The sequence below is a fragment of the Amblyomma mixtum genome, chromosome 1 (genome assembly GCF_055824585.1).
Source record: "Amblyomma mixtum isolate Tamu chromosome 1, ASM5582458v1, whole genome shotgun sequence".
In the NCBI taxonomy this organism is placed as follows: Eukaryota; Metazoa; Arthropoda; class Arachnida; order Ixodida; family Ixodidae; genus Amblyomma; species Amblyomma mixtum.
The window spans coordinates 131,514,226-131,541,296 of NC_143012.1; the positions used below are offsets into that span (position 1 = coordinate 131,514,226).

The window sequence follows — 27,071 nt, forward strand, 5'->3', positions numbered from 1 at the left end:
GTCTTCTCCTGTGCTTTCCTCTCTTCGTCCCTCGTCGTTTTGCGCAGTTGCAATATGCACTCCATCGGCAGCAGCGCTCTGTGCTGCACCTCTCACATCGAGCGCCATGCCAGCGGGTGGGAACTATAGAACCGGATGCGCTAGTGTTTACACAGCTTTTTAGTGCTGACATGACATCGCACTTGGTCGTATATCTCTGTGTTTTTGTATGTTTCCCTTTTTTCACCTACGTTCCATTTTTAGAAGCGGTCGCTCACCCACATCGAGACCACCGCCAAGTTTGACTGGTGTAGTGTTTTTCCCATAGTTTATTTGATGTGTTCCTCGTCCTTTCAGCGAAACGCTCACGTGATTTTAATAACTGCAGACGTGTTCTTGTGTCACATGTTTCTTTCTTCTTATTGGAGCCAGGAGTTCGCCAACCATCGTTTGTATGCTTATCGCGAAGCTGTGATTTGCGTTATTGTGCCCTTTCCGTTGCATGCTGCACGGCAAAGTGTCAGGTCAGTACTTTATCAGTGATAGCTGCGTGAGAACAGACGTTCCAAATATGTGGGCAGTGACCTGTAGCGGCAGAACCTCTCCACTCGCTCGAGGCAGGCGCAGGTTCAAGACTTCCATGCTAACCGGCAAATTATCGAGGTTAGCAATGCTAGCAAGCACCTAAAGACAGTATGGGAAAGCTGGTGCACCGATTCTACGAGCGTCGATAATTGATACGTGGAGAATTGCACCTTCGTATTATGAACAAACATAATATTCTACATGGGACCGCACCACAGGGATAGAAAACCAGTATCCACCATGACGCAGGTGAGTTCACATGGAAAACTCGCCAGTGGTGTGGCAAGTTTCTTTTGCTTTTTGCAACGGGTCTTGCTCTTCCCCTGCGTGAGACCAGTTTCCTTCCACTACGGCAAAGCACCTGCCCTCATTGCGACCTGCTGAGTCGTTACCTGAACCTCCGCGTTTCCTCCCTTCGAATACCGCTCACCACGCCAATGTGTCAGCTAGTGAAAGAAACATTGCACTGTTTAGATAGGGATCACAAAAAATGAATGACATCGGATGCTAAAGAAAAGATGTCCTCTAATAGTGTGGATGACTTTATCCACTTGCAGGTATGGGGTAAAAATTTATTATTAGGCGCCAAATGGCCACGATAAAATTAAATGAAACTAGTTTGAGGAAACCGTAGTGTGCTTCGAAAGAAAAACGCAAAAAGAAAAAAACTAACAGCTGTTTCTCTTCTTGATTTCACATACCCTACTCCTCCCGCACAATGTCGAAGTGTTCAACTGATTCCGTGCAGGCTGAAATTGCATGTTATATCTGCCCTGTTTTGCCCTTCCAGCAGTTATACGAAATAAATTAAGAATATTAACTATGAAGTGCGGAAAGGCACACGCGTCTCTATCTGTAGAGTGCATCGCTGATGTCTTAGTGCTGCCCCTCAGTTTCGGCCTTGAATTCATCAGTCAGACAGGCCAGTGCTTAGAGCAAAACAGAACTGCGGGAAGAAGACGGGACAAAAGAAGACACGAATACACATACACAAAGCGCAGACTTCCAACTGACTTTATGGGTCGTAACCACACGTGGTCTTGACACTGTCATTGCCGTGCGCACGGTGCTTTTGCTTCTGCTTGTGTCCTTGTTTTGATAGCATTTATAACCACCCTGCTTTCGCAAAATAAAGTCAGTTGGAACTCTTCGCTTTGTGCGTGTATTCGTGCCTAGTTTTGTCCAGTCGTCTTCGCGCAGTTGTGTTTTGCACTAAACATGAACGGCCTAGACCAACATCATGTCTTAGGCCAGTGATATATGACAGGATGAGACAGCACAGGTGAAAATAGATATGGTACCCAGATGGCTATGAACTACAGCAGCAGTAAAGCTTTTCACTCATTCAAAATACAAAATTGATGAAAAGATCGAGAGAAAAAGAAAATTTCTCTTTTTATGGGACTTAACGTCTCAAAGCTGCTAAGGCTAGGAGCGACCCCGTAGCGGAAGGCTCCAAATAATATCAACCACCTGCGGTTCTTTAACCTGCACTGACTTCGCACAGTAGACGGACCTCTAGCATTTCGCCTCCATGGAAATGCGACCGCCGCGGTCGAGATCGGACCCGCATCTTTCGGGCCAGCAGCCGAGTGCCTCAACCGCTGAACCACCGCGGCGGATAATGAAAACAAGAGCAATGAAGGAAATCGTTCTTTTTCATACGAAAAAGGGATCCAGATGCGCGAGCAAGCAGTGCCTTCTGCTTACTGCTGAAGCGTCACCTCTTTTGAGCGGGTTTGTTTCACACATTCTAGTCAGCTTGCTTTGGAACTTTTCAGTACTTTTAGTTGTACCGTATTCTCCCAGCCCAGCCGTTTTTGTTTGTGCATTTTATCAGATGAGCGAAAACCAGAGTAGAAAAACTTCGAAGTCGGCGACGATCCTGTATCTCGGTGCTATGAGATGATGGGATACACTAGCGCACCTACCGCTCATCGAACACAGGCTGCTCCTAAGGATCTGAGAGCCTCTTGGGCGTCATCCCAAGTGGTGCTTGGCATCGGGGATAAACCCAGCTGCCGCCAAGGCGTAATTTTCCTTTCGGTTCAAAACAAATTTTAAATTTTGTCAATGCACCCTCTAATATCAGGATTGCATCAGTCGAAATGTTTTTATTACTGCATTTTTTTTTATTTTCTTCAACGATGGGGGAGGCGGGGCAGCTGATTGCCAAGCTTTCGTCCGCCACAAAGCGGCAGCAGAGCAAAACAGAACCCAGAACGATCGGCAGAGCGAAAATCAATATGTCAGGGTGGCCGCCACTGGTTCACTGTGCCTACAGTTCTATCACCGGCTCGTTCAACAGCAACGTCCTGACAGCATAGGTTGTGCCAGCGCTCCGCCTAGTGGAGAGAGGTTTATGCCACGATTTGAAGCTCGTGCTTCGCGACCACGAATGCTGCGCGCAACATCACAATATAGTAATTAAGGTTAATGAACAAATTCATTCGAAACACATTTCTTTCAATTCGCTAAAGATCCTAAAGTTGTGTCCTACTTTCCGTGTATATCTGGCACTCTTGTTTCAATACGTGCCCGCAAAATTGGAGTGGAATATGAAAAAACAGAGGCTCAAAGCCTCCGCCTTATTCGGCACTCTAAATGGCCACAATAATATCTCCGACAGCACAGGGTGCAGTTGCGAAAAAATTGAGCCCGCAGTTGACTTGGTTAGGCTAAATGCTCCTTGCGTGCGCAAGTAAATTTGGCCTTGTTTATAATAAGTCATGTTTGTTTAGGGATTTACCACATTAAAAATTCAAGTTGCACTCAAACGTTCTTGCAGGCATTCCTAGGCTTTCCTGTTACGATGAGGTGCCTAACAGCTCGTTGCGACTCGGGCCTCCATTCCTCGTTTCTGCGGTTTTTGGAGCCACTTACACACGCCTCTCTACTGCACGCTCCTCCAGTGACTTCATAATTCGACCTTTTTTTTTTCTCGCTCATCTGTTGCGTTTATCCCTCTTCATCTGTCTTCGCACCCCGCATTACAAGCTTACGCTCTCTTCGCCGCTCTGCTTCCGTTTACGCCTATGCTATGCTGAATGGGCTCTCTCACGCTGGCGCTCGCTTGTTTTGCGTTGCTCTTCAGCTCGCCGTGCTTCTTGTTCAGCTTTAAAACATGTCAAAAGAGCGGCTTCATCCCTCATTTACCGCTTGATGGACCGCACATGCATCCTTCGCCTCTTTTCTTTTTTTTTTCTCAGGCGTCTGCACGGGTACGCAACCTTGTTTTTCCCTTTTCGTCTTCACACCCCCTCGGCTGCAGTTGGCCTCTGTGGTTATCCGATTGACTCCGGGACCAGTCGCACACCACGGGTTTTTCGCTAGTGCACCCCACCCAGCTTTAGCGCACTGAAACGAGAATGCCAAATGCCCAGAGGTGCGCGAATTCACCTGCGTGCTGGTTGCTAAGGCTGCAGAAGTAAGTCTTCTTCATCCTGCTCTAGAACATTCAGCATTTTTAAACCTAAAATTCATGACCTCATTCAACATTTTAACCACAACAATCGGGAAGCGAATCACATAATTCCTTCATAGGAACTTTCAAACTCCTTGAAAAATATAATTGATATCATTTTCGAGGCATCGTCGGTATGAATTCAAATTTCTGAAAAACATCATGTACTTTACTGGCGTTATCTTGTCATTCATTCTAGATGTCCCCGTACTGTGCGATGTAAGCGCACGTTAAAGAACCCCAGGTGATCGAAATTATCCGGAGCCCTTCACTATGGCCTCCCTCATAAACACGGTGCCTTTGCGATGTTATACCTCCGTAAATCCATTTTATAGCAGTGACTGTCATCTTGAATTGTACCCGAATACTAAAAAATGGGTCAGGTTTTTCAAGTCATAAAGCAAGTTTCTACTAAGTATCGCCCATTATTCATAACCAGAGTCGATTGAAAACTATGAAACACGTTTACACACATGTAAATTTTTCTAAACCAGTCAAACTTTTCCACCCTTAGCGACATATATTTATTTTGTTACTTATTTATTGAATACTGTGGACATGCTGTATGTTCAAGCAGGGGACGGAAATACAGCGGGAAAATGCAAAGCAAGTGTGATAGTACAGAACAATATAGATACGACAAAAGAAGCAATGCAAAAGTACAGTTGAAAATGTGGCTCCACTCTAGTTACTAAGCCAATAGTGAACTATCAATAACGATTACAAAGCAACGGAGAGTTCTCCGGTAGAGCATTCCATTGAGAAACTGTTCTCGGAAAAAAAGAAAACGTATGTATTTGTGCGTGCAAAAATAGGTTTCAGGCTAATGGCATGCCTATGGCGCGAGGCTCGTGTATAATCATTAACGATGTAATTTTTGGGTCGAATACCAAGTCGAGAAAAGTATAATGAATGAAGGAAGTTCACTTAGTAAAACACGTTGCGGGGACAGTTGGTTATGCATTTTATTTCGTTCAAATTTAAGCAGCGCTAACTTTTAGGACGAATACACAGAGGACATGACAGGACGGGCGCTGACTCCAACTATATTTATTGAACACGTTTTTCGTAGAACATATAAGAAAAGACGACCGTGTGCGCATGCGCATCTGAGACAGACCACAGAAGGAAAGGCCAAGATGACAAAGATGACAGCAAAGGTAGATTAGGGTGAGCAGAACGCTTTTCGTTCCTTATTTTCAAGCAATCTGAATTCGCTGGCATGCAGGGAGACAGAAGTGGTGCTGACACACATGTCGCCTCTTGCCTTGATGAAAAATGCTTCGGATAATTCCCGAGCTAATCTATCTAAGAGGGCTATTTGCGACCTTTTCTCTATAATGCGCACTTGCTAAATCGTGCCCTCACATGATGCAAGAGAGTTTTCGGGGCGAGGTATAAAGACTGCGAAAAGCAGGGTTCCCTGATCCCGTGTTGAGAGCTGCGACCGAGGCACTCCTACAGAAATCCAAGGGAAGGTAGAAAAAGACACGCAGAAAAGAATGACCCGGGAACGCCAAATCAGTGGTTATGCCATACATCCACAATGTGTCCCATAACCTAAAAAGGGTGGGCAACAAGTATGGTATTCTCTGCGCCTTGTAAACTGGCCAAGATGTGCCCTAAAGTCAGCAGTAGTGGCCCTGCAACAGCCGGCTGTGGGAAAAAACACGCTAAGCCCCTTGTCCGGTGTGCCACGGGTGTGGTCTATGAGATCCCCCTTTCTTGTGGCAAAGTGTACGTTGGCCAGACAGGGCGTTGTGTTAACGAACGTGCCAGGGAACATGAACGAAGGTTTGGAAACGCATCAGACTCATGCCTGAATCTACCCGCCCATTGCCGCTCTTGCAAGGACCTAAACGAAGAGAACTGAGCCACGGCTTGACAAAATCAAAATTCTAAGCAGGAGCAAAGATAGATTAGCTTAGGAATTACCCGAAGCATTTTTCATCAAGGCAAGAGGCGACATGTGTGTCAGCACCAACGTTTTTAGATCCCTTTCAGTTTGAAAGCTGCGGTGCGCGGATTGTCGCCTTTCCGTTTCCTTCCGTGCGGTGGCGCTCGCCACGCTGTTTGCCCGACCAGCGTGGCCCTTCGCGTCTACGCCATGGTCGCCGCCGCCTGATTTGGAGCAGCCAGCAGATATCAGCATGGAAGATATCAGCTGTCCTGTGCCAGTTGTTGGCAGTGACGCTTATCTTACAGTATACAAAAGCTTCAAGCAAGGGTGCTTAAAGCATCCCACCAAAAAGATGCTAGAGTTTACCAGCATTGTAAGCAAAGCAATCCCGATTTCTTTGATGGAAGGTCCCGTTTTTGAAAGGGACGTTTTTTGGGAGCTGCTAGACGAGCTTGCATTGCAAAACCTTGTTCGGCTTGGATGTGCAGAGCATATGGCCACTTTTACATGCCAAGTGCTGCATTTTGTCATAGTGACACGCGTCCACTTCTAGGCGAGAGACGTGAACCGTCGGCTAGAGAACAGAGAAATATTGTCATTGCAAATAAAAAAGCTCGCCTTCAAGTAGCCATTCCCTCCGTGCTTCCGACTTAGTGTGTCTGCATTTAATGCTTGTCTGTGTTCAATGAAATTAACATTCTAATAATGAAAGTGCAGCACGCTGCTCCTGTCTGTGCTATCATTGCAAATAAAAAGCTCTTCTATAGTTATTCCCTTCCTGCATCCAGCTAAGTGTGTCTGCATTTATACTTGTGTTCTCTGAAATTGGAATTCTAAAGAACGTGCAAAATGCTGCTCGCATGTGCGATGCTTCGTGGATAATATAGCGCGGAATTTCGTGACTGATCTAGAAGCGGAACATCGCTAGTTTTATCCTTTCATTAATGTTTCGTGCATTCTCCCGAAGAAATATTGATAGCTCTACTCCAACATACGCATATCATCAGCGCTAAACGTCGCAAACGTGATGCGATAAAGCACAATGCAAACTATTGGTATTTTGCGAACTGGCATCAGCCTGCTCTTTATCTCACCCTTACTAGTCAAGCGAAACAGTTCTTCAACCATGAGACCGAAGTTTCGACGTGACAGCTCCAAAAGTACAGCAAATTTGAGTTCGACGTGTTCGCTCCGAATGTTATCGCGGATGAGAACAGGCTGTCACAGCAACTGCCAAGCGCGAGCGCTCCGGCGCCTCCGGGCCGACAGCGACAGCAGCGCCGCGTGGTGAGTGGAAGCGGACGGGGGCCGCTTTCTCGGGCGCGGCGCGGGGGAGCTTGCAAACTGAAAGGGATCTAAAAACGTTGGTCAGCACCACTTCTGTCTCCCTGCATGCCAGCGAATTCAGATTGCTTGAAAATAAGGGACGAAATGCGTTCCGTTAATCTACCTTTGCTGTCATCTTTGTTATCTTGGCCTTTCCTTCTGTGTTCTGTCGCAGAAGCGCATGCGCTCACGGTTGTTCTTTTCTTATATGTTCTACGAAAAACGCGTTCAATAAACATAGTTGGAGTCAGGGCCCATGCTGTCATGTCCTCTGTGTATTCGTCCTAAAAGTTAGCGCTGCTTAAATTTGAAACAAAGAGAATGAAGGAAGTTCAGACGGGCTCTCTTTCTTCTATGCGCAAGTCTGCGAGTTTCAACATGGCGGAAGGAGAACCTAGGCTCCTGTAACGGTTGTAAATGAATCGTGCCGCAAGACGTTGCCTTTTTTCTAGTTTTTGGATGTCCCCTATCGTGTAGGGGTCCCATACAATGCAGGTATATTCGAGACTTGGTCTTACAATGGATTTGTATGCCTTCAGTCTTAGGGCACTAGGGCAACCGCTCATCCGAAACTTCAGAAATCCTGCTGCAAAAAGCCTAGCCAATTGGTGATTAAAACTGTGGCTAGCCTTTTTACAGCCGGGTTCCCCCGTTCACTTGTGACTGCGGTGGTTGAATGTCTCCTAAACAAGACAAAGAATAGTGATGGCAGAGCTAGGCAAGAGGTCCCTCGAGAAGAGGTAAGACAAGTGGTGGTGCCATACGTGCAATCGTGTGGCCCATAATTTGAAGAAAGTTGCCTGCCACCATGCTGTACGGCTCGCCTTCTCGGCACCGAGAAAGCTAGGTGGCCTTTGTTCCCGTACTAATAAAGACAACGCCAAGGAACGAGGCTGCGGAACAAAGCACAGCAGCCCGTTCGTGAAATGTGCTGAACGGGTTGTCTACGAAATCCCCCTGTCTTGCGGGCACTCCTACATAGATCAGACAGGCAGGTGCTTGAATGAGCGAATGAGGGAACATGAGAGAAATGTAGAGCAGAAATAGGAAGGCACACATCTAACTAAACACATTAGTAAGTGCCCGTCCCGCAATTGTGACTCATGCTTCACTGATGTGCGCATTCTGGGCAAAAGTACGTTTCACTACTTTACTAGTACACTACTGCTAGGGAATTGATAGAAGCGTTTTTATCAAAAAGAAAGGTGACATGTGCGTAAGGCACACATCAGTTGTATTGTTTAACTGTGAAAAGAAATTCCTGGAGCGCGCCTTATCATGCCGTTTTTGAACTTTAGATGACCCTCCTGCGCATGTGACGACAAGCTTTATAAGTACGTTTCATGCATGCAATAAGATCAGTTGGAAGTTGGCGCTTCGTCCTGTTACCTTCCTATGTGTCTCGTCTGTTTTTTGCGCCTAAAACCTATTCAAATATGAACCAAAACCAACAAGCCCAACAGCAAGTGTTCTTAAATAAATCATATCGACCTGACCACCACAATAAGCACTTTAGCAAGTTCATCTAGGGAGACCACTAGCTTTGTTGTAGTTGAGAATCCTCGACGGAACCCATGTTGCGCTTTGGTCATTATGCCCGTGTGGTCTAAATAATTGTTGAGGTATTTGGTGAGCACATGTTCTAGCACTTTGCTGGAGGTGGAAATCAGTGAAATAGGGCGGTAATTACCACCTTGCAGTCGGCTGCAGCTTTTAAAAACCGGAACCACGCGAGAAATTTTCTATTCATCTGGTACTGTACCCGACTCAAGAGACTTACTAAATATTATCAAAAACTTCGCTAGTATTTCAGCGTACTTTTGAAGACAGGTAGTGGGAATATTATTGGGGCCGGGGGATTTCTTGGGGTCTAGCTGCAGGAGTAGTTCTACTATTTCTTCTCTGCTAATAGTGACACTTCTTTCGAGACTGTTCAGAAAATGATCGGTTAACGGAGTATTAGATTTAGTGAAAACGCTTTGGAAACAAGTATGAAAAGCATCAGCTATCTCTTTTTTATCTGTATTGGCAGAATCATTGAAGATAATCTTGTAAAGTTTTCTAGTTCCCTGCTTGAGAGAAACTGGCAAAATTTACTGGGATTTTCTGTCACGAAACGAGCAAGTGTCTCGCCAAAGTAGCGCTGTCTTGATTCTTCTAACTGTGACGCAAGGGTAGCTTTTAGACTGCTAATGGCAGAAATGGCAGCGCTTTTCTGTCTTCGATATCGTTCCAGCTTACGTTTAACGTGAAGTATATCTCTAGTTATCCATGCGCTTCTCCTATCTACCTTCTTTTTTCTATTTGAAACAAAGTTGTGCAGGCAGAAGTGGCAGAGTGTCCTAAACCTTACCCAAAGTGCATTAACATCACCACTATCGAATGATTGTAAGGAATATTCTAAGCAGGAAACAATGCTAGAATGATCCGCTGAAGCAAAAGTTTTTACCATTACGACGCTAGAAGCAATCTTCAGTGATTGACATGGTAGTGAACAACAAAAAAAAATACAAACTTATGGTCCGAGGTTCCATCACTCACTTCGGTAGTATTGTTTGTTATGCTATTTGGACAAAGGATTAGGTCTAACACTGAAGCTGATGATTCAGTTACATGAATGGGCAGTAGAACCACCTGCTTAAGATTATATGCTAACAGCATGTCCAGAAGAGTGTCTACACTTGGTACTTCGGGTGTGCGAGCGGTCAGGGATTCCCAGTCAACATTTAGAAGATTAAAATTACCGGCTATTATCATGTTGTCTCTTCGGCATTTAATTAGCTGACCGTAAAGTTTTAACATAAACTCATGGTGAACTCCGGGCGCCCGCTAGACACCAACGATAACACTAGGATTACCACAAAAGTCAATGCGACACAGCACACTTTCATGGTCTCTGTCGATGGGAGATAGCTGATGCTTTCAAGAAAGTCTTTCATATGACATCAAACTTGCATTATTTCTTCATAAAAATAACAACTGTATTAATCTTAACGTACCTGCTGACGCCCTCATCATAGATTTGAAAAAGCATTTGACGAAGTCCCACGAAACGTCTGGTTTTAAAACACTCATGACTAAAACTTCACAGATTTGTTTAAAATTGGACCAAAGAATTTCTCACTAAACGTGTGGCTTGGCTTAGTGGCTACGGCGCTGGCCACTCGCCTGAGGCTCAATCCCGGCCGCGGCGGTCGAATTTCGATGACAGGAGAAATTCTAGAGGCCCCTGTAGTGTGCGATGTCAGCGCACATTAAGGAACCCCAAGTGGTCGAAATTATCCAGAGCCCTTCACTATGGCCTCCCTCGTAGCCGCCGTGGCTTTGGGACGTTAAACCCTCATAAACCATAAAACGTGAGGAGTTTGTACAAGTTACCAATCTGTCTTGTGCTCTTTCTAAGGTTTTCGCTCGTTTCTTTCGCATGACATCAAAATTATCCGACTCCAAGCGGATCCTTTGTAGCACCTCTCACTTTCATAAAGTATTTGTATTTGAACATTTCGCGTAATCTTGTTTGGTCAGCTCACGTCTTGCGGATATTAACAATGCTAACCGAGTTCTCGGCTGCCTTCAAAGGCAGCGATATGAGCAAACATGTCGAGAAAATTTAGTGATCTCACTATGGGCCTCAGTGGTTCTTGTTATCCAGCCGCTTCACGCACCGCAACAAATCACTTCACGCACTGTTGCAGTGCGTGGAGTGACTGAACAGAACGGCCAAGTTGCATCCCAAAACACTTGTGGCATCTTTATCGATGCGTTCTTAGAACTGTTAACAACTTATCTTTTATCTACCCTTGTACATTTTAAGGCCGGTCTGTTCATACAGAAAAAAGGAGTCTCTATTGGTGCTAGCGTTGCTCCTATCTTGTGCCAGATTTTTATAGCGAAGTTTCACAGCGCACTTCGAGGCTCCCTTCTTGACAAATGAGTGTGGAAAGATTTTAGATATGTTGACGATGTTCTGATAATGTTAAATCTTTCACCGAATAACTCCTTGCATGAGGCCGTAGAAAATGTCTTAAAAGCTTTTAAAGCTTGCTCGAGTTCCTTTCTTTTACCTTTGAACTGCCCGCTAACCAGTCGATTCGTTTTTTAGAACTTCAACTAACTTTTCGTGACGACAGCCATGTACGGTGGTGTTTTTTACTGGGAGTAAGAAGGAGTTGTTACCGTACTCGTCTGCACACTCAAAAGTCGTTAAGAGAGGGATTGCCATGAGCTGCTTTCGCAATGCTCTGCTGAAGTCAAGTTTTGATAACCAGGTTAAGCGGTTGCAAGAGGCCGGGTTCCCAAAACCGCTTTTGAATGCTGTGGCAGAGTCGCTGCTTCAAAGAATTAAGAGTCGTGACCAAAAAGCGGCTGATCCTGCTGGAGCTGAAAGAAGAACAAAAATTGAGGTGATGCCTTATGTGCCTGGGGCTCCCCATAACATCAAAAATGTTGCTGTACGAAGAGGTGTCAATGTTGTCTTTTCTGCTCCTTGCAAACTTTCAAGAATTTGTTCACGTGTAAAGGCCTACTGGCAACCGTTGTTTGCATGTGCTGCTGGGCCCACGCCTTGTCATGTGTGACTGTGGGCGCGTGCTATATAAGCAACTTTTACTCGCTGGGGACGTGGAGACCAACCTACGCCCGCCTGACAAGATATTATTGAAATTCTACAGGGGATACGCGAAATCAAGTCCGGACAGGCAGCCATGCTGGAAGAGTTGGCTTCCATTCGCTCCACTTTAACCGACCACGAATTTCAATCAACTCAAGCGCAACTAACGTAAACTGAAAATGATTGCAAGTGCTTCAATGCAGTAGAAGGCGAAATAGAAACCATAATGCCCAACGGTAGTGTGTAAGCATTTTCTGTCGACACTGGCTAAGATGAGATAGGGAAAGAAACCATGGAAAGAATCTGAGAGTAGTGAGCACTTGAAGCACGAGATATCGACGGCGCTCTTCGGTTAGGCACATTTCAATACGATAAATCTAGGCCCTTCATAGTTAACTTCACGCATTTCAAAGGTAAACAGAAACCTTCCAAGCAGCAAACTCAAATACACTGGTCTCAGTATTGCCTAAGATTTCTCGCCACGAAACGGCCTTGCCCGCTGATTCCTCGCTGAATTTGGCATAGAATTAGATACGAAATATAATCTCCGATCAGGCAGGAAACAAAATGATCCTTCTCAGCAAGTTATCGAGCTAACAGAAAATAACGACTAATTTCACCACAGTGCCAAACTAGCTTTTTTTTTACCTCTTTATTGGTCCTCTCAGAAAAGGTTAAAAAACAAACGAAAGAGACAGGGTGGCCGGACCAGCAAAGCTTTTCCAGGCTTAACGCCAATTCAAGATTAATGAAAGAGAAGTAAATGTTCCAAAGAAGAAGAAAAAAACTTAGAGAAAAACAGAGCTCTCAAAAACTCAAACCAAGAGGAAACAGGCAGACAGCCAAAGAACAGCCTCCAGTTTGCGGAATAAATAATAATACAGCAAACCGAAGTCAGAGCATAGTCATGGTTGCAGTAACAGTCTGAACAAAGCACCGAGTGCCGGCCACAAGGAAAATCAGAAAAGTAAATAACCCGGAGTAGAAGCTTGGGCGAGTTGGTGATGGTTCACTTGCCACATAGCGCTAAAAGACATGGACACAAGTTGTAATACCCCAACTGGGGCATTTGAGGTATAATAAATAAATAAATAAGACACACAGGACGGGAGCACAGCGCCCGTCCCGTGTGTTTTCCTTGTGTCCGTGTCTTTTTAGCGCTATATTGAAATTGAAATTGAAATTTTATTCCGCAACAAAAAGATGCTGCGAGGAGGACAGGAGAAAAGTGTGTGGACAGCTTGAAAAGCCCTGACCCCCCAACACACGGGGCAGGACAGAAGCGTGCGGCAAGAGAACACAGTCGGATATGGCAACATCGTTTGAAAAAGTAAGTACAAAACAGGCAACAAGAACTAGAAAATCACATCACAACATTATACAAACAATAAACGCAGTTCTTTTGGTGATATATCTGATATGTTAATGTTAGCATCCTTTATCATGCGATTCAGAAGTGTAGGCAATTTAAATTTCATCATTTGATTTCCATAATTGGTTCTACATTTTGGAACATACCACACCTCAGGATGGCGCACATTATAAGCAGAGATGTTCTTCCCTAGCCTTGCTAGGCTAGTGATGGCATCATTATTTTTTATTAAACTGAGTTTATATAAGCGGCACAGTCTGTGATCGTTCATCGATGAAATTTGTATTATGTGGTACTTCTTAAATAGGCCTGCTGTGTGGAAGCGATATGGAACTTTACAGGCGAGGCGTAAAGCCCTTTTTTGCAAGACAGTAAGTTTGCTAATGTTTCCAGCTGTTCTTGTTGCCCATACAGAAAACGCGTAATTTAATAAAGAGGAAAATAAAGAGTTATATATGCGCATGTTAACAGATATAGAAAAATTGTAGCAGTAACGGCGCATAATGCCAGCTGTCCTGGAGAGCTTACCAACGATATAGTTTACGTGATCATCCCATGTCATGTTTTTGAGAAATACACGCCCAGTGATTTAAAGCACTTTACCACTTCAATTTCAGTGTTATTTAAAAAAAATAGAAGGTCGCTGGACATGTGTGTGTAGGGGGTGAAATAAAATAGCCTTCGTTTTATTAATGTTTAGCTTGAGGTAGTTAATTTGAGCCCAGGCATTAATCTCGGACAACGTTCTATTCGCTCGGATACCTAGATCAACACATGATTTGCCTCAAAAGAATAAACTTGTGTCGTCCGCATAGATTATGTAATGTGCCGTGCATCAATGCGAACTATCTCGTTAATATAAGAATGAAAAGAAATGGTCCTAGGATGCTTCCCTGCGGGACACCTGTTTTAATTGACTTTAATGTGGAGTGTTTTCCTTCAATGACGACAAACTGAGTACGGTATTGTAAGTAAGACGTAATTAATTGATGCGAAATGCCTCTTATGCCATAGTGATCGAGTTTTTGAAGGAGAATTTCATGATTAATGAGATCAAAGGCTTTCGAAAAATCCAGAAACCGCCCAAGTACCATATTTTTACATTCAGAGTTTTCGAGAATGAACTCCTTTTGAGCCAGCAGTGCGAGTTCCGTAGACTTGTTCCTGCGGAAGCCAAACTGAGCAGACGTTATTAAGTTGTAGCGTTCAGTGAAAGACGTCAAGCGTTTCAGGATTATTTTCTCTAAACCTTTGGAGAATACAGGTGAAACGGATATAGGGCGGTAGTTTCACATGTCATTTCTATTTCCCTTCTTAAACACAACTGTCACTTTTGCTCGCTGCATTTTTTGAGGAAAGCATCCTGTGGACAAACACATATTAAAAATGTGGGTAAGACAAGGTGCTAATACATCAATGGCAAACTTTACAGGTTTCACTTGAATATCGTCCGCGTCAGCAGCTCTACTATTGCTTAGGGTTAAAAATGTCGCTACAAGCTCACTATTAGCGACTGGCTCTAGAAACATAGTTGGATTACTTCGGTCCTTCATATATCTTAAATCAGGGTTTCTACTGGTAGCATCACCAACTGATAAAAAGAAGACATTAAATGCGTCCGCTAACTTAGTGCCTTGAAGTTCTATTCTATCTTTTACGACTGTGGTTGCCGTTCATGAATCATTACTAAATACAGTGTTTACTGCTTTCCAAACGTTGTTTGTGCGTCCTTGTGTTGCTTCGAACAGGTTAAAGTAATATTGCTTTTTTGCATTACGAAGGTGTTTTGTGACTGAATTCTTGTACTTCTTGAACACTTTGAGGGCTTCAAGGGACTTACTCTCTATAAATGCCTTAAATAACTGGTCCCATTTTTTAATAAGCTTCAGGCACTCTTTATCCACCCAAGGCTTCCTACTTTTCTTACAAATTCTAAACGTCTTGATAGGAAAACACGCAAGGTATACATACCTTAGAGAACTTGTTCATAAATAGCTCATACGCTAAGTTAGGATCGCTCACTGCGAACACATCGTTCCAGTTTTCTCTGCTTAAGCAGTCTCGAAATGCGGAGAGCGTATGAGGAGTAATGCGTCTGTATGAAAATTATGAGCGCATTTGTGTAGGCGTGTTAATGACTTGACTGACAAACATAAATATAGGCAAGTGGTCGCTGATATCGTAAATCAAAGTGCCAGCTCTAACAAGGGAAGGATCAATATTGGTGACAAACAGATCTAAAAGTGTTGTTGATTGTACAGTTATTCGTGTAGGAGACGTTATATAGTTTTGACAGGAGTGAGAGCTTAATAATGATTCTAGTTCTAATTAACCCTGCTATTCTGTAACATGCCAATGTTCAGATCAGCACCTAAAATTAATGCATATTTTCTTTCACTGACAAATTCTAAGAAAGAGTCTAAAAAAGACAAGAACAGACGAACGTCATTTGAAGGGGGGGCGATAACAAACAAAAAACAGAAGTACCACATCCAATGGCAAGCGTTTCGTAAAAAGGAGTGATACAGCTGAATCCTGACATTAGTTCAGAATCCATTGAGTTAGAGATTAGCATTGCTACGCCCCCCCCCCCTTTTGACTGTGCGGTTCATGTAATAAGATTTATAGTCGTAGGTGTAAACACATCCTCTTCCGAGGAAAACCATGTTTCTGAAAACATCATGACATCAAAGCGTATTTGCGCTTCGCCAAAAAAATATTCAAATGCATCCTGCTTATTTCTACCAGATCTCAAGTTAAAATGAACACAACTAAGACACTTCTGAAAACTAGTATCGCAAAAGTATTTAAGGTTCGCAACGTCTACCTGCGCAGTCGAAGGATCAAGCATGATCGGAGCAAGAACAGATAGATAAACGGTAGGCTTTTTCAGGCAGAACCATGTCACAGCTTATCAAGGTCAGCCACGCAACGAATGAAAACGGCGCTATCGCCTTCTCTTTTCCTCACTAGGATATTGCCATTGCAGTGCCATGAAAATCGGTAGTCGTTGTCCTCTGCCCATTCCTTAGCGCGACGGAGCAGCTCTCTGTTTTGGTGCGTCATGTTTTCAGTGATGGAGACTCCAGATGAACCATTTCTGAGGGCTTTACGCTTTTCCAGCCATTTATCTCGGGTTGACTTCTGGGCAAACCGAACAAAAATTCCAGGCGTTTTGTTTGGTTTGGACGGAAGCCTGTGAATAGCGCCAATGTCATTCGCCGTTAGCTCTGACAGGTTGACAGCCACAGCCAACAGGTGACAGCCACAGAATTCAACTTACACATCAAGTCCTCATTTGGCGTAGCTTGGATGCCGTGAACTTCTACGTTTAATTTCCTGCTACGAAATTCCAAATCATTGACAGTCGCTTTCAGTTGGTGAACGTCACTTGAAGTACATACCGCCTCTAATTTGTCTACACGTCTGTTCAAGTTACTAATGCCTTTCTCTTGTTTAACTTGTCGATTCAGGATATCGTCGTACTTCTGGGACAGTAACTCAATGGAGTCCTTGATTTCCCCAACCTGAGCAGGCAATCCTGCTAGAGCACTAAGCCTTCGAGTTATATCTGCCTGGCAAACAGTTAGCTCAGAGTCCATGTTCCTTTTGTCCCCACCTTTGCGCCTTTAGATGGACGGCATGCCACGCATCGCCATGCCCTGTGGCTGCTCTCTCCTTTGGCCTTAAATGTTGACTCCGACCAGCCAGAACAACTACCAATATTGTTACGCCCAGTGGTTTATTAAGACTGGGACGGAGGATCGAAAAAACAGCTGGGTCCGCTTGCCGAGCACGAGACGCCACCAACTTCGTTCTCCTCATCTTCAGCTTATCCAGCAACGCCGACCACGCAGAATGGGTATTGCCTTTTCATGGGCGTCACACTTCCCCCTACGCAGCCGAAGCCCGCTGGGCGAGTTAAGCAGGGCTTCAGCCGGGCAACGTGAGTGACTTCGGTTCGCGCTGAACGACGGCCGCTTGCCGTGAGACGAGCTATGCGGTAATTGAGTTCGCTAATTTGGTCAATAATGACGTAGGGTCCATCGTAGTGGCACAGCAGCTTCTGAGACAACCCTCGCTTTCTGATAGGCCGCCACAACAAGACTAAATCACCGGCACTGTAAGTAACGCGACGACGGTGGGCATCGTAGCGCGCTTTTGACCTATCTTGGGAGGCGAGAACACGAAGGCGAGCAAGGCGCCGGGCTTCTTCGGCGAGAGAGAGTGTCTCAACGATAGAGCGATCTTCATGGAGCTCGTCAGAAAATGGTAGTATGGTGTCCAGGGTGTAGCGTGGGGGGCGTGCATACAGTAAAAAAAGGTGCTGTAGCCAGTAGTCTCATGGCGCGCGGTATTGAACGCATACGTGATGAACGGCAGGACGCTATCCCAGTTCTTGTGCCTTGAATCAACATACATTGACAGCATGTTAGTGAGCGTGCGGTTCGTGCGCTCAGTGAGCCCATTCGTCTGGGGATGGTAAGGCGAGGAATGGCGAAAATGTGATGCGCAGGAACGGAGAAGCTGCTCCACAACGTCAGCGGTGAACTGCCGACCACGGTCACTAATGATAACTTTCGGAGGTCCATGACGGAGAACTATGAATCGGAGCAGAAAAGAGGACACATGATACGCTGTAGCCGAGGGTAGAGTTGCCGTTTCACAATACCGGGTAAGGAATCGACGCAAACCACTATCCAGCGGTTCCCATGATAGGACTTTGGAAACGGGCCCAGCAGATCTATGCCCACTTGCTCAAACGGTGCTGCAGACGGTGCCACAGGGTGAAGCTGACCAGATGCAAGGCTAGTAGGTCGCTTGTATCGTTGACACTGAGTGCAGCTGGCGACGTACCGCTCAGTCGTGGCCCGCATTTTCGTCCAATAGAAGCGCGCCTGGGTACGATGCAGAGTCCGTGCCGAACCAAGATGTCCAGATGTAGGGTCATCGTGCATGGCCTGCAAGACAGAGGAGTACAGGCTCTTCGGAACTACCAGCAGAAAGCGCTGGCCCGTAGGAGAATAGTTTTTCTTCCACAAAAGACCATCTCGCACACAAAAGTGGCTGACGTTGGAAGGGTCTTCAGCCTCCGCAAGGAGAGACTGTAGGGTTAAGTCTTCCTGCTGTTCCGCTTTGAACGTTGCGACATCAGGAAAAACAGGTGACACTGACAAGACGCAGTTGTCCAACGTATCGATGTTGGACTCCGACTCAGGAAGGGGCAGCCTCGAAAGACAGTCCGCGTCAGCGTGACGGCGACCACTCTTGTAGACGACTGTGTAGTCGAACTCTTGTAGCCGGAGAGCCCACCGTGCAAGGCGTCCGCACGGGTCGCGAAGGTTAACGAGCCAGCAGAGGGCATGATGGTCGGTGACGATGGTGAACGGTCGTCCGTACAGATAGGATCGGAAACGCTGCGTGGCGAAGACGACGGCTAAGCATTCTTGCTCAGTGACTGTATAATTGCGCTCCGGCTTGCTGAGCGAACGACTCGCATACGCAACAACGTGCTCTTTGTTGTCGCACCGCTGGACGAGAACAGCGCCGAGGCCAACTCAGCTGGCGTCGGTGTGAATCTCTGTGGGAGCGGAGGGATCGAAGTGGCGAAGTACAGGGTGAGACGTCAAAAGGAATTTTAGTTGGCGAAAGGCGGAGTCGCACTCAGGTGTCCACTCGAAAGCCACATCTTTCTGAAGTAGACCTGTCAGAGGGTAAGCTACATCCGCAAAGCGATGAATAAAGCGGCGAAAGTAAGAGCATAAGTCCAAGAAACTCCGCAGCTCTTTAACAGACTGTGGTGGCTTGAACGACTCGGCAGCTGCAGTCATGGCTGGATCAGGCCTGACGCCGTCTTTATCAACGAGGTGTCCAAGCACTAACGCTTGACGCGCACCAAAGTGGCACTTTTTAGAGTTAAGCACAAGGCCAGCTTGGTGCATACAGTCGAGGACGAGAGCTAAACGGTCGTTGTGCTCACTGAACGTCTTTCCGAAAATGACCATTTCAAACCGCGGAGTATAGTGTCCATAAATCTCTCGAAGGTGGCGGGCGCATTGCAGAGGCCAAATGGCATCACATTAAACTCATACAGGCCATCAGGCGTAATAAAAGCTGTTTTTTCTTTGTCTGCGGGATGCATGGGGATTTGCCAATACCCCGACCGAAGATCAATAGAAGAGAAGTAGGACGCTGAAAAAAGACAGTCGATGGCATCGTCGATTCGAGGTAGGGGGTATAGATCTTCTCTCGTGACGGCATTCAGACGACGGTAATCCACGCAAAAACGCCATGATCCATCTTTCTTCCGAACAAGAATTACTGGAGCAGCCCATGGACTTGAGGACTCTTGTATAACGCCTTTGGTTAGCATCTCCTGCACTTGGTCATTGATTACCTTGCGTTCAGACGGTGACACTCGGTAGGGCTTTTGGCGGATCGGATGTGACGTACCAGTGTCAACCCTGTGCAGGGTTCGAGACGAGGAAATGGAAGATGGGCCGCCGGGCTGCAAAAAGTCAAACACAGTGGAGTATCGCTGGAGGATGGTCAACAGTGCACGGCGCTCATGCGTGGAAAGCGAGTTGTCGATCATTCGGAGCAACTGCGACTCGTCGTAAAACTCTGGTGCTGCTGTGCCCAAGGCGTCGGTAACCAAGGCAACGGATACCGGCGTGTATTGGCTGCATGACGCAAGCTTCAGGCCTTCAGGCAGAACAACAGATTCCATCGAACTGTTCACTGTCCACAGTTCAGTTCTTCCGTTGATGACGGAAACCATGGCATGAGGAACCAAGACGTTCTTCTTCATGCAGTTCAAGTGGTTCGGTTCCACAGCCGCATCAAACACGTCGAGAGCGGTATCGGGGCAGGAAACCGGTACGCACACAGCCGAAGAAGGAGGCACGACAGTATCTCGGGCAACACAAAACACTCTCTCTCCACTGCACGAGCCTTCTAGAAGATCAGTGGTGGAACATTTGCTGACGTTGAGCTCACCAGTGTGACAGTCGACGTTAGCGCCACACATTTGCAAAAAGTCTAGGCCAAGAATAACGTCGTGCGTCGACCGGCTGAGCACCACCATTTCCGTGCTGAAGACTTCACAACCCAAAGAAACCTTAACACTACACACTCCAACTGCTGGCAACAGTTCACCACTCACGCCACAAAACTGGACATTTTTGTCCCATCGAAACAAAACTTTTCTTCCTAGGAGGCACTTAAACGCAGCACTCATAACCGAAACAGTAGCACCGGTATCCACTAAAGCCATCACAGGTACACCATCCACTAGCACATGTACTTTGTTCTTTAACATAACTACAGGCAGGGGTATAACTTCCGACGGCAGACTTCCAGCGACCTCACCCCCATCGGTCGCGGCGACTAGTTTTCCGGCGGAGGCGAGGAGGAGCGGCGTCGGGGTGATGGAGATCGACGTGTACGGAAGGCTGGAGGCGGCGTCACACTTCTATCAGATGCCGGCGAATGATTCCGCATTTGTGCAGGCCATGAATTGCCGGAATCAGGCGGGCAGGACGGGTATCGAGAAGGACCGCGTTGGTAATCCGGACGCCGAGGATAGGTCGAGGAGCCGTAACGGGATGGTTGTCGGCGGGGACAAAATCGGGAGATGTGTCCGGGTTGACCACAGCGGTAACACACAAGAGAGGGACCGGGAGCAGGCTGCGCCGGCAAGTAGTCACCATACGAAGGACTGGGCCGAAAGTTGTCGTCGTATGTGGCCGGCACAGGCTGGTAAAAGCCGGACCGTTGCTCCGGGGGCAATCGTGGTGTGTTGTTCGGCCGCAGCCCTCGGGGTACCCGGTGGTCCTCAAAGTCCGCTGTGTTAACGTCGGATGGCGGAGTAGGACGCGTGAGATACACAGGAGGGAGCTCTGATGAATTTCGAGTGAGTTCCAGTCACCTGGTTAACTCTTCGCGAACGATCTGGCGGATTGTGGAAGCCAGATAGCATGACGATGGTGTGTCTACAGCTGCCACCGTCGTCACCCAGGCCAAACGTCCAAATTTCGGTGTGATGCGACGCATTTTCAACGTCTCGAACGTCCGGCAGTGCTTGATGACGTCAGACACGGACTCGAGACTTTCTTTTCCGATCAAAAAATTGTAGACGTCTTCGGCGAATCCTTTCAGCAAATGGCCAACTTTGTCTTCCTCTGTCATGGCAGGAGAGACGCCCTTGCATAGCTTCACGATTTCCTCAATATACTTTGTGCATGTTTCACCGGGGAGCTGAGCCCTTTGCGCAAGTGTTTGTTCAGCCCGCTTCTTCTTTACGACTGAATCACCAAAACACTTCTTCAGCTCCTCTACAAAGCGGTCCCAAGTCGTCAGGGAATCCTCGTGGTTGTCAAACCATGTTAGGGCTGTGTCGGTTAGTGAAAACACGACGTTCGCGAGCCGGGCGGAGGAGTTCCACTTGTTGTAGCGACTCACCCGTAGGTAATGGGTGAGCCATTCATCGACGTCGTCGCTAGATGAACCCGCGAATGACCGTGGCTTCCGGTAATGCTGCCACGAACTGCTGGGCACAGACCTCGAAGCGTCGCCGTCCAGGGACATCATTGGCACAGAAGGCGGCAGAGCAACAATGCGACGACTGCAGCGAATGTGAATCTGGGGATCCGTCTTCGGAGGAACCTGATTACCCGGCACCTTCCACCAAGATGTTACGCCCAGTGGTTTATTAAGACTGGGACGGAGGATCGAAAAAACAGCTGGGTCCGCTTGCCGAGCACGAGACGCCACCAACTTCGTTCTCCTCATCTTCAGCTTATCCAGCAACGCCGACCACGCAGAATGGGTATTGCCTTTTCATGGGCGTCACAATATGATAGGAGGACTCACATTCGCTGCACATCAGGAATTGGCCGTCATCTGGCAGGGACTCATTGCAGGACTGGCAGGTGTCTGCCATGACTCGTGAACCAGAAGCCCGATGTATCCCACAGTACAGCAAAGATATATAGAGCACATACCACTGAGCAAAGCACGGAACACGGTGGCAACGGCGGTAGCAGTAACGCAGCGTTAAGAAACGAATAAGTGAATTTTACCAACCTGGATAAGCAAAAAAGAGCAGATAAACCAAGCGTCCTTTCGCAACCGCCGCCGCCGCTTGTGTGTCCAGCTGTAATTCCGGCACAGGAAACGCGGCAACACTTGGTGGGCGGATCACGGGGTGGATGACGTCAATCAGGGCACAGTGTTGCAGCCAGGGCAGCAGTTGCAGGGGAAGTCTGGAGGGTGAAGAAGTTTCACGCTGAACAACACGTAGAAAAAGGAACCGTTGCCAGGCGCGACGATTCCAAGGCACGATCAGGTACCTCCTGCCCAGAAGTTGGAAACCCACCTGGATAAGCAAAAAAGAGCAGATAAGCCAAGCGTCCTTTCGCCACCGCCGCCGCCGCCCGTGTGTCCAGCTGTAATTCCGGCACATGAAACGCGACAACACTTGGTGGGTGGATCACGGGGTGGATGACGTCAATCAGGGCACAGTGTTGCAGCCAGGGCAGCAGTTGCAGGGGAAGTCTGGATCAGCAAAAAAGAGCAGATAAGCCACGCGTCCTTTCGCCACCGCCGCCGCCGCCCGTGTGTCCAAGTAAATATTGCAAGTAAATAACCCGCCGCGGTGGCTCACTGGGTTACGGCGCTCGGCTGCTGGCCCGAAAGTCGCGGGTTCGATCCCTGCCACGGCGGCCGAATTTCGATGGGGGCGAAATTCTAGAGGCCCGTGTACTGTGCGATGTCAGTGCAAGTTTGTTTGTTTGTTTATGTTTGTTTATGGGGTTTAACGTCCCAAAGCGACTAAGGCTATGAGAGACGCCGCAGTGGAGGGCTCCAGAAATTTCGACCACCTGGGGTTCTTTAACGTGCTCTGACATCGCACAGTACACGGGCCTCTATAATTTCTCCTCCAAAGAAATTCTAGCCGCCGCGGCCGGGATCGAACCCGCGTCTTTCGGGAAAGCAGCCGAGTACCATAACCGCTGAGCCACCGCGGCGGCGCAAGTTAAAGAACCCCAGGTGGTCGAAATTTCGGGAGCATTTCACTACGACGTCCCTCATAGCCTGAGTCGCTTTGGGACATTAAACCCCAATAAAGCAAAGCAAAGGAAAGTAACAACATAACCAAACAACACAAGACAAAACCAAAGTCACAGTCACACAGTCAACGAAACAGTCACAGTCGCGTGGTCAAGGATGCAGTCACAAACGCCCGGTCAAGCACAGTAAACAGGCCAATACGAAAGCGGCAGTGCCAAATAAACGATCACGAGGCTCTCTGTGCAGAGCTTGGGGAAGAGAAATTAAAGTAAAGAGAGAAATCAGCGTGAATAATTATGAATTGTGCTACTTATGAGGTGCACTACTTGAAGGAGAAGAGCACAAGCAGCAGGGTCTCGGAGAACGGAGGGGTAAACAGATTGTGTGATGTCCGATGAGCAAAGACATTTTAAACGGAAAACTAAAGAATCAGAAACGAAACAATCCCGAAAGTAAAGAAGGAGGTCTTCACCTAACAATCCTAAGGAACAAGGAGCACGGAAGAAAATTGTCACGTTGTAGTGACGCAATTCCAGCGGTCAGGAAGACACTAAAAAGTCTTGTAAACGAAGCTCTTTATTTGGGCTGACTTGCGCCCGCAAAAGAACTCAATCACTCGGCGGCGGCGTAAGCAACAAACGTGATCGTCAGTCGTCGAACTACGAATGTCCGCTGCTCGCGGCATCGCTCAATTTAAAGCCGGCAAGGAAACTTCCAGATAGCAGGACAAGATCGTCTACAGTAATCTGGAAAAACCTAGATGCAGCATTTCATGGCTGCGATCAATCGAGATTAGACTGGTCGCTTCTCGCATCACGAACAAAAATGATAGCAGCCCTTTTCTGCAGCCTTGAGCGTGAACGAACAAACACTACAATGATACGTGGCAATATTAAACGCAGATATGGAAGTCATAATGTGAGTGTCGCGAATACCTGAATTTAGCCACGTTTCAGTTAGCAGGAAGATACTGCAAGAGGTTGTCGATATTAGGCTGCATAACCGAGCGTGTTCAGGGACAACACTGCGCATATTGGCGTACAAATATGATAAAGACCATAGGTGCCGATGGCTCTTGACCTATGCTCCACAAAAGAAGTGAAGAACGATGTAAACGGCAACGCACGCAACGACGTGAAAGGGCAGAAGTATGTAAAAAATAAAAATATAATTCTTTTAAGGGATAAAACGCGATCTCTTCGTCGGGAAAGGAGGCAATGAAACCACCAAGCTGGGGTGGCACAGGTAATTGTAGGAAGAATAACCTGACGATAAATATGGCACATATGAGGAGGAGAAATACAAAAATGGAAATGGAACCAGCTTAGGATCTTGGTGGTAGATGCAAGAATTTTCGTTTGCAAATGTTTAACATGAGGAATAAAGGTTAAATGAGAGTCAAAGACGACACCTAATAATTTATTACTCGGTTCAGACTTGAGACTGTAAGTGTATAGTCGAATAGCTTTTGGTAAAACCAAAGTTTCCCGAGGGTTTCATTTGGTGGACGGCTGACTTTCCGTACTCTTGGGAAATCATTCCTGATTGATCACTTTCCGAGCACAGATTTATTACATGCTCCTTTCTTTCCCAACTATCGTCGCCGTTCAAGCGGCTCACCAGGCCAGCTCTAGTCTTTTAACTTCCCAGTGAACTTCTCTGCCTTGGTTAAAATCTTTCTACAATCATCAGTTTCATTCGGTGCGTGCTGTTAATCATGTACTCTCTAAATTTAACGCCACCTTCGTGACACTTTACAAGAAAAACTTGCGTTTGGTGAAACCAAAGTTTCCCGAGGGTTCAGTTAGGTGGATGGCTGATTTGAGCATGGAGAGGTCCCGCGTGCGCGCTCTTCGTCGCTGTTTCCCACGCACTTCAGACCCACAGCTGAGAATTGTCCATCGTTCAATTGATTATAGAGCTCTTGCAAAGCATCACTCTAACATCAGAACCACACATGATAGTTATATAAAGCAGATCTGCTCCACAGCTTCGCCTAAATATCTCTTTGGTAAGTCATATAAATATCCTTTCGCCAAGCTCAGGTGCCCTTCCATTATCTCACCTCTACAGTACGCCGATGGCACATATACTGAAACGCATCCAGATGCTATATAGTCCCTCTTTCGTACTCACGCCGTTACAGATGATTCTTCCCACGGTCTTCCTGTTCATACTATACTCACGTTGGGAACATTACTGCGTAGCCTTACAATAACTGAGTTCAAGATTTAGCGTTGACTGCTGCCGAGATCGAAGCTGTCATCAATTCATTAGATTTGACTTCTTCTCCTGGGTCTGATCTTATCTCGCTCCGGTTTTTGTCGCCTTGAGAAAAAAAACAGCGCAGGAACAGGGACACAAGAAAAGAAGACGACGGGACAGGCGCTGACTAGCAACTGAAGGTTTATTGCACGAAACACAAAATTTATACTCTACAAACAACCAGGAGCACGCATGATCGACGCCAACAACACTGATATGATGTCACAAGAGCCATGATGTTCAAGAAACGATATCTCACCGCAATGAATGAGTACGGATGGGGTGCTTACGCATGTGTCGCGGTTTTTCTGAATATGAAATGCTTCGCTAATCTCCCTAGTTAATCTATCTTTGTGATTGTACAAGACCTTTGTGTGGTTAAAAAGTGGAATACATTGTTGGGCAGCAGGCGCGGAGGTGTTACTACCAGACTCTTTGTAGTGCAAGGCTAGGTTCGAGGAAGGGGCCCCTTTCAAAGAGGTGTTGTGTTCACACAGGCGGGAATTTAGGCATCTTCCCGTCTGGCCCATATAGTTCTTGCCGCACGTGAAGGGAACCCTGTACACCCCACTCGTGGCACAAGGGACGAACTTTAAATTATGATTTACTTCACACTATTTGTTTTTGTTTTTGTCTTTTTTGTTTTTCTTCCCTATCAACCCTGGCGCAAATTTTGCCCAGCTTATTAGGTGCTGAAAAAAGCACATCTACCCCATATCTGCGGCCTACCTGCTTTAAACGATGGGACAACTGGTGAACGTAGGGCACGACAGCAAATTTCTTTTTAACCTGACCTGAAGGCTCCGGTGTCTCGTGCCTACAAGAGGACTTGATTTTTTAAGTATTTTATTGCATGCCAGTATTACAGCATCGTCCGGAAACCCTGCATACCTCAGCCTCTGAGCTTGTTGACTAAAACTCTGAGTAATAGCATGCACGCATTACTTGCCAATCGCAGAACCTAAACAAGAGACGGCTATACCACATTTGACTATCTAAGCAAGGGTTTCACTGCCCTCTTGTCGCCTTGTTCAGCGCTCAACCCTTGTTTTTCGACTCCCTCTTTAATTCTGATTTGCACTTGGGTTACTTTGCTCAGACCTGGAGAATATGCAGAATTTCCTTTATTCCAAAACCGAATAGACCAAAGCACCTTCCGAATTCTTACCGACCGATCTGTATTAACTCGTCTTTCGGTAAAGTGCTCGAGCGTTTACTAAATGGTCGGCTGTATTACTTCCTGTGCCAAAATAAACTACTTCATAGAAATCAGTATTATTTAATGCATGGCCGCAGTTCTGTTCAGGCTCTCTATCATTTGTGGGAGTTCTTACATAGCTATAAACAACAAAAAATTCCCGTGGGTCGAATTTCTCTGGACTTCCGAGGTGCATTTGATACTCTTTGGCACGCTCCGGGTTTGCATTTTTGATGAAAACATCGTTGTCCTCGTAATCTATATTTCCTTCTGGCGTCTTTCCTTCATAAACGCCATTCG

The 27,071-nt window shown here is 46.5% G+C and overlaps 1 protein-coding gene and 1 pseudogene across 5 annotated transcripts in view; both read right to left on the reverse strand.

The window, feature by feature from the left end:
- LOC149367607 (FMRFamide receptor-like) overlaps positions 1-27,071 on the reverse strand; it is a 1,196,541-nt gene that overhangs the window by 774,816 nt on the left and 394,654 nt on the right. The window contains exons 3-4 of one of the 5 annotated variants that reach the window (XM_089556387.1): positions 22,614-22,792; positions 22,322-22,500 (exon numbers count right to left, since the gene is read on the reverse strand). The exons of 3 other annotated variants lie outside the window; for them this stretch is intronic. The gene's annotated coding sequence lies outside the window, so the exon portion shown is untranslated. Of the gene's footprint in view, positions 1-22,321; positions 22,525-22,613; positions 22,793-27,071 lie in introns of those variants that run through there. One more of the 5 variants, XM_089556413.1, reaches the window with a different exon arrangement.
- On the reverse strand, positions 20,410-21,826 carry LOC149367615 (uncharacterized; annotated as a pseudogene).